The sequence below is a fragment of the Neomonachus schauinslandi genome, chromosome 15 (assembly GCF_002201575.2).
Source record: "Neomonachus schauinslandi chromosome 15, ASM220157v2, whole genome shotgun sequence".
Lineage (NCBI taxonomy): Eukaryota > Metazoa > Chordata > Mammalia > Carnivora > Phocidae > Neomonachus > Neomonachus schauinslandi.
Window position 1 is genome coordinate 37,599,627 of NC_058417.1, and position 6,199 is coordinate 37,605,825.

Here is a 6,199-nt window from a genome sequence, read left to right on the forward strand (position 1 = left end):
ATTGGCCCTTTGTCATCAGCATTTTTTTTTAAGATTTTATTTATTTGGGGGCGCCTGGGTGGCTCAGATGGTTGAGCGTCTGCCTTCGGCTCAGGTCATTGATCTCCAGGTCCTGGGATCGAGCCCCACGTCAGGGTCTCCGTTCAGCGGGGGGGAGGGCTCTGCTTCTGCCTCTGCCTCTGCCTCTTCCTCTTCCTCTGCCTCTTCCTCTTCCCCCGCTTGTGCTCTCTCTCAAATGAATAAAATCTTTTAAAAAGATAAGATTTTATTTATTTTTTAGAGCTACAGAGTGAACTCGAGCAGTGGGAGAGAGGGACACGCAGACCCTGCACTGCCCACCGTGGGGCTCGATCTCAGGACTCTGAGACCTGAGCTGAAACCAAGAGTAAGATGCTCAACCCGCTGAGCCACCCAGGAGTCCCTGTTTTCAGTATTTTATGCGCTCAACTGACCCTTTAAAAAAAAAAAACAAAAAAAAAAACGGGAAAATAACCATGTCTTTCCCCTAGCTGCTCCACTTTACTTCTTAACCAGACTGTAAATGGGCTGTCTCCACTCAGGAGACAAGATGCCTCCACTTCATCTTCTGCTTAACCTCAATCCTCCACTCAGCTATTCTTCCCCCATAATCTTCAGCAATCCCCCATACTTAAATCAAAAGTCACATCCCATCCTCATTTGACCTCCCCTAGCCTTTAAAGGTATTTCCCCTCTCGAAACACTACATATGACTTCTCTGCACCACTCTCCAGATTATTGTTTTATTCTCTAGTCTCTTCTCAGGGAACATTTTGTTTCTACTTCATTTTGCCTCTTCATCTTGCTCTAGGTTCTGTCTTGGATCTTTTCACACTAAATGCTCTCCCTGGGTGATCTCATTTACTCAAGGGCTTCAGTTCCATCTATATACTGATGGATCCCAAATTCATTATCTCCAGTCGTATTTCTCTCTCAAGCTCCAGGGTTTTAAGCCTGGCTATTAGACGTTTCCAGTTGGACATCTGGGAGGCACGGAAACTGAACTCATTATCTAACCTATCCTTATTCCCACTATCCGCTCTTTTCTCCGTTACCAGTGCTTCTCCATCTTGACATCATCCAAGACCTCTCCCTCACCTCCAACATCCAATCAGTCAACAAGATCCTTGCTGCTAAACATCTCTCACACCTATCCACCTCTCTGTCACCATTCACCACCAGCCTGGTTCAGACCCCATCATCTGTCCTCTGGGAAGTCTCATTTCCTCACTTTCAGTTGTATCCCCTACCCATCTATGCACTCCTTTAGCGCTAAGAGTGATCTCTCTAAAATGCATATCTGATGTATCAATCCCCATGTTCTAAAACCCTTAATAATTCTCCATTATTCATACTATAAAGACCACATTTTTAACATATCTAGGCCCTTCATGACCTGATCCTTCTTACCTCTCCAGCCTCATAAGACTCCCTACCTGTCCCTACCTGTCCAGGCAAACTTTTATTTCCCTGGCCAAACCCTCTTAACATTTTTTAAATAGGTTAAACATTGTAAATATTAAAAGATGCAAAAGGCAATGCAGTAAAAAAGTCACCCACCATCCTTATACCCTCGTCAGAGTTCGTTTATCTCATGTGTCCTTTATAATTTTATATTAAATATTTATATTTGAAATTTTGATCCATGTGGAATTTATTTTTGCGTATTATCTTTCCAGTTGGCTACACATTTGCCTCAATGCTTTACAGAATAATCTTATTCTGGTGTGAAATATCCCTCTATTTTGTAGTGTATTCCCATTTGTATCTGAGTTTGTTTCTGGATCCTCTCTTCCATTTCATTAGTCCATCTATTCATATGCTCTTACCAAACTGTCCTCATTATTGTAACTTTCTTTTAATGACTGGTTAGCCTACCTCTCCCTCACTACTACTCTTTTTCTAGAATTTCCTGGCTCTTCTTACACTTTTATTTTTCCAAGTGAACTTTAAAGTCAGTGTGTCCATTCCAGAAATAGTCCTGTTTGTGGTTTTATTGAAGGACATATCAAATTTTTAGATTAATTTGGAGAATTATATTATAGCACCTATCACTGTTTTATAAATTGCTTGTGTACTTGTCTGTATCCATATGAGTTCCATAATGCTAGAGACTGTAGTTCACCTTTGCGTCCTTTATGCTTGGCACAGATTCTGGTGCACAATAGTTGCTCAATTAAATGTGGTTAAATGAATGAGTGACTGGATTACTGATTCCTTAAAGGCCCTATGTCCCGGAGTCAAAGTTGACCAAGATATTTCTTTAGGGTATGGCCTCATAGAAATAATAGTTATATTAATATATTAATATCTTGGTTATTAATAATTACACCATAATAAAGGGGGTTATATATTTGAAAAACCAATGGCTTTGATTTGAGTTTGACTCTCAAGTCGGCTATATATGTTACTGTGACTTTGGACAAGTTTTATAACCTCTCTGAGGGTCTTTCCCCATCTGTAAAATAAGTATCCTACCACCTACTGTGAAAAGTTGTCATATGACATGAAATAGCATTTGTAAAGCATTTCACGTAGTGCCTGGCAGATAGCAGCTGTTCAATAAATGATAATTCTACCTACCATGTGACTAGTACCCATAGTAACCGCTTTTCTAGGACTCCATCTGATTGACACCAAAGGTTAGGAGGACAAGGGGATGGTCCTAAAAGTCAATGGTGCCATAGTTTTGTGGTGGAAAATGTTTGAAAACAGGACAGGGCTATATTTGAGGGAAAGAGAACTGGAAATCATCAATTTCTTTTCACCAGTGTTTTTCACATTGTGATCTGGGGACTACCCATAATGGATTGCCCTGAGGGTCTTATTAAACCCTACAGAATCCTGGACCCTACCCCTGACCACTCAATCAGACTTCCCAGAGGGTGAAATCCCCAGATTCTATCAAGATCCTAACTAACTTTAGAATAAAGTTAGTTTTTCCAAAGTAGAAAAACTAGAAAATAAATAAATAAATAAAAAGCACCAAGTTCCAAAGTAAAAAAATAAAAATAAAAATAAAAAGCACCAAGTTCCAAAGTAAAAAAAAATAATAAAAAAAATTCAAAATAAAAAGCACCAAGTTCCAAAGTAAAAAGTAAATAAATAAATAAATAAAAAGCACCAAGTAAAAATAACTAAATAAAAAGCACCAAGTAAAAATAAATAAATAAATTAAATAAATAAAAAGCACCAAGTTCCAAAGTAAAAAAATAACAATAATAAAAAATAAAAAGCACCAAGTTCCAAAGTAAAAAATAAATAAATAAATAAAAAGCACCAAGTTCCAAAGTAAAAAAAAAAAAAAATAGAATAAAGTTAGTTTTCAGGAAAAATAAATAAAGTAGCCTTGTCTGAAGCCTAGAAGCATGAAGGTTGTCTACAAACACTGTAATCCAGAGCGGTCTCCCCAATGAGGAGAGGTGAGACATCACTGTTGATCAAAGAATTAATCACCATGGCTGACTTGTGTTGCCTTTTCATCCAGCTCTACTTCATTCATTCATCCATTCAATAGATGTCAGACACTGGACAAATTGTACTGTAGCCATAGTCTGCAAACAGATCAATGCTCTTCCCCAGGTAAAGTCAGGTCTTTGCTAGTCCTCAGCTATTCCAAAGACAGATGCTCCAACTTCTGTTTCTTTGGGGCTTGTAGCAACCAGCCCTGTCAAGTAACCATAAATAAACAGCCCCACAGTCGTTGAGCCAGGTGAACAAAGACAGGCTCTGATCAAATGGTCTGCTGAGGCATGGATGTTTGCAGAAAGTGGTGGGAGAGGGAGCTTTGGAGGTGGGTTAAGCCACAACATTATGAAAGTTAGGAAGTCTTCCTCCCTCCTTTCCTTCCTTCCTTTTTTCCTTCCTTCCTTTTCTTCATCCATCAGCACCTTAAGGGAAAGATGATTATAGGCTAGTTAGCACTATATTAAGCATGGAAGCGACAAAGATGGAAACTGTTTCTGCCCTCAAGGCGCTCATGGTATGAAGGAGGTGACAAACACCTAAGCACCTGACGTCACTATAGTATAACAAAGGCTATAATTGAGAAATGTACAAAGTAATGTATTAACACAGAGAAATACTTTTTGCACAAGCAGCAAAGCATAATGAGCTCTGGAGTCAAAACATCCTTGGGCTGGGATCCTGGCATGCCACATTGCAAGATGGGAAACCCTTCTGAGCCTCAGTTTCCCCATTATTAAAACAAAGATTTTATTAGTACCTAACCTACCTCATAAGATTGCTGTGTGGATTAAATGAAGTAACGCCCTGCTAACCCACTTCAGTCATTCAAATACCACTGTCACGAGTTTGTCATGTTCATATAGCAATGATATTTAATGCTCTTACTTATATTGATTCAACTTTTTTAAAAAGTCTCCAACATTATGAAAAATTTCAAACATTCAACATAGGTGAAAGAATTTTATGTGGAATACCTATAAACCCACCACGTAGATTCTACAGTGAACAGTTTTACTATATTTACTATACTTGCTTTATCATATTTCTCTCTCTCTCTCTCTCTCTCTCTATATATATATATATATTCCTTTCTCCATCCATTAGCCATCTGATTTTCAGTGCATTTCAAAATAAGTTGCAGACAACAATGCACTTCCTCCTAAGTACTTCAGCATGCTATCATTTTTAGAGAGAAAAGCTTACACGTGTATGTGCACATGCACGGTGGGAAAGGGGAAGAGGGCGAGGGAGAGAGAGAATCTTTTTTTTTTTAAGATTTTATTTTATTTATTTATTTATCAGAGACAGAGAGCACAAGCAGGGGGAGTGGCAGCTGCAGGCAGAGGGAGAAACAGGCTCCCCGCTGATGTGGGGCTCCATCCCAGGACCCTGGGATCATGACCTGGGCACAAGGCAGATGCTTAACTGACTGAGCCACCCAGGCATCCCAAGAGAGAGAATCTTAAGCAGGTTCCATGCTCAGCACAGAGGCCAAGGCAGGGCTTGGTCTCATGACCCTGGGATCACGACCTGAGCCAAAATCAAAAGGTGGATGTTTAACCAACTGAGCCACCCAACCATCCCTCACCATGCATATCATTAACTGGAGTTTATATTTGTTTATAGTGTTTTTCATTTTATGTTAAAGTTACATAAAATGAAATGTGTAAATCTTAAGTGTCTATTCACTAATTCTGACACATGCATACACCAATGTAATCCAAGCCCCCATCAAGAAATGGAACATTAGCATCATCCCCATAAAATTCCCTCATTCCCCTTCCTGGCTAATCTTTGTCCCACCCCCACCCCAGGGGTAACCACTCTTGTGATTTTTTTTTTTTTACCATAGATTAGTTTTGCCTTGTTCTAGAATTTCATGTAACTGGAATGATATGATATACACTCTTTTCTTTCTTTTTTTTTTTTTAAGATTTTATTTATTTATTTGATAAAGAGAGAGAAACCACAAGCAGGGGAAGCAGCAGGCAAAGGGAGAGGGAGAAGCAAGCTCCCTGCGGGGCTCCATCCTAGGACCCTGAGATCATGACCTGAGCTGAAGGCAGACATTCAACTGACTGAACCACCCAGGCACCCCTACACTCTTTTCTATAAGGTTTTTATCAGCTTAATGTTTGTGAGATTCATCTATCTTGTATCAGTAATTCATTCCTTGTTATGGGTGAGTAGTATTTCATTGTATGAATAAACCACAGATTTAAAAAATCATTTTCCTATTGGTGGGCCCTAGTCTGTTTCTGGTTTTGCCTATTATGAATAAAGTCTCTATGAACATTTCTATATACGTCTTTTTATAAGCATGTGTTTTCATTTATTCTGAGTAAAATCCTAAGAATGGAATTGCTGGGCCGGAAGGTCAGTCTACTCCAGTTTTGTACAAACTGCCAGATCTTTTCCCAAAATGGTATACTATTTTACATTCACACCAATTAAGAGTTGGTGTCTGGTGTTGTCAGTCTTTATAATTTTAGGCATTCTGATGTGTGTATGGTGTAACAATGTGATTTCAGTTTGCATTCCTCTGATGACTAACGATGTCAAATACTTTTTCATGGGTTTACCCACCATTTGTATCTCTTCCTTTATAAAATGCCTCCTCAAATCTTTACTCCATTACCCTTGTCTTTCTTTTCTTTCTTTCTTTCTTTCTTTCTTTCTTTCTTTCTTTCTTTCTTTCTTTCTTTCTTTCTTT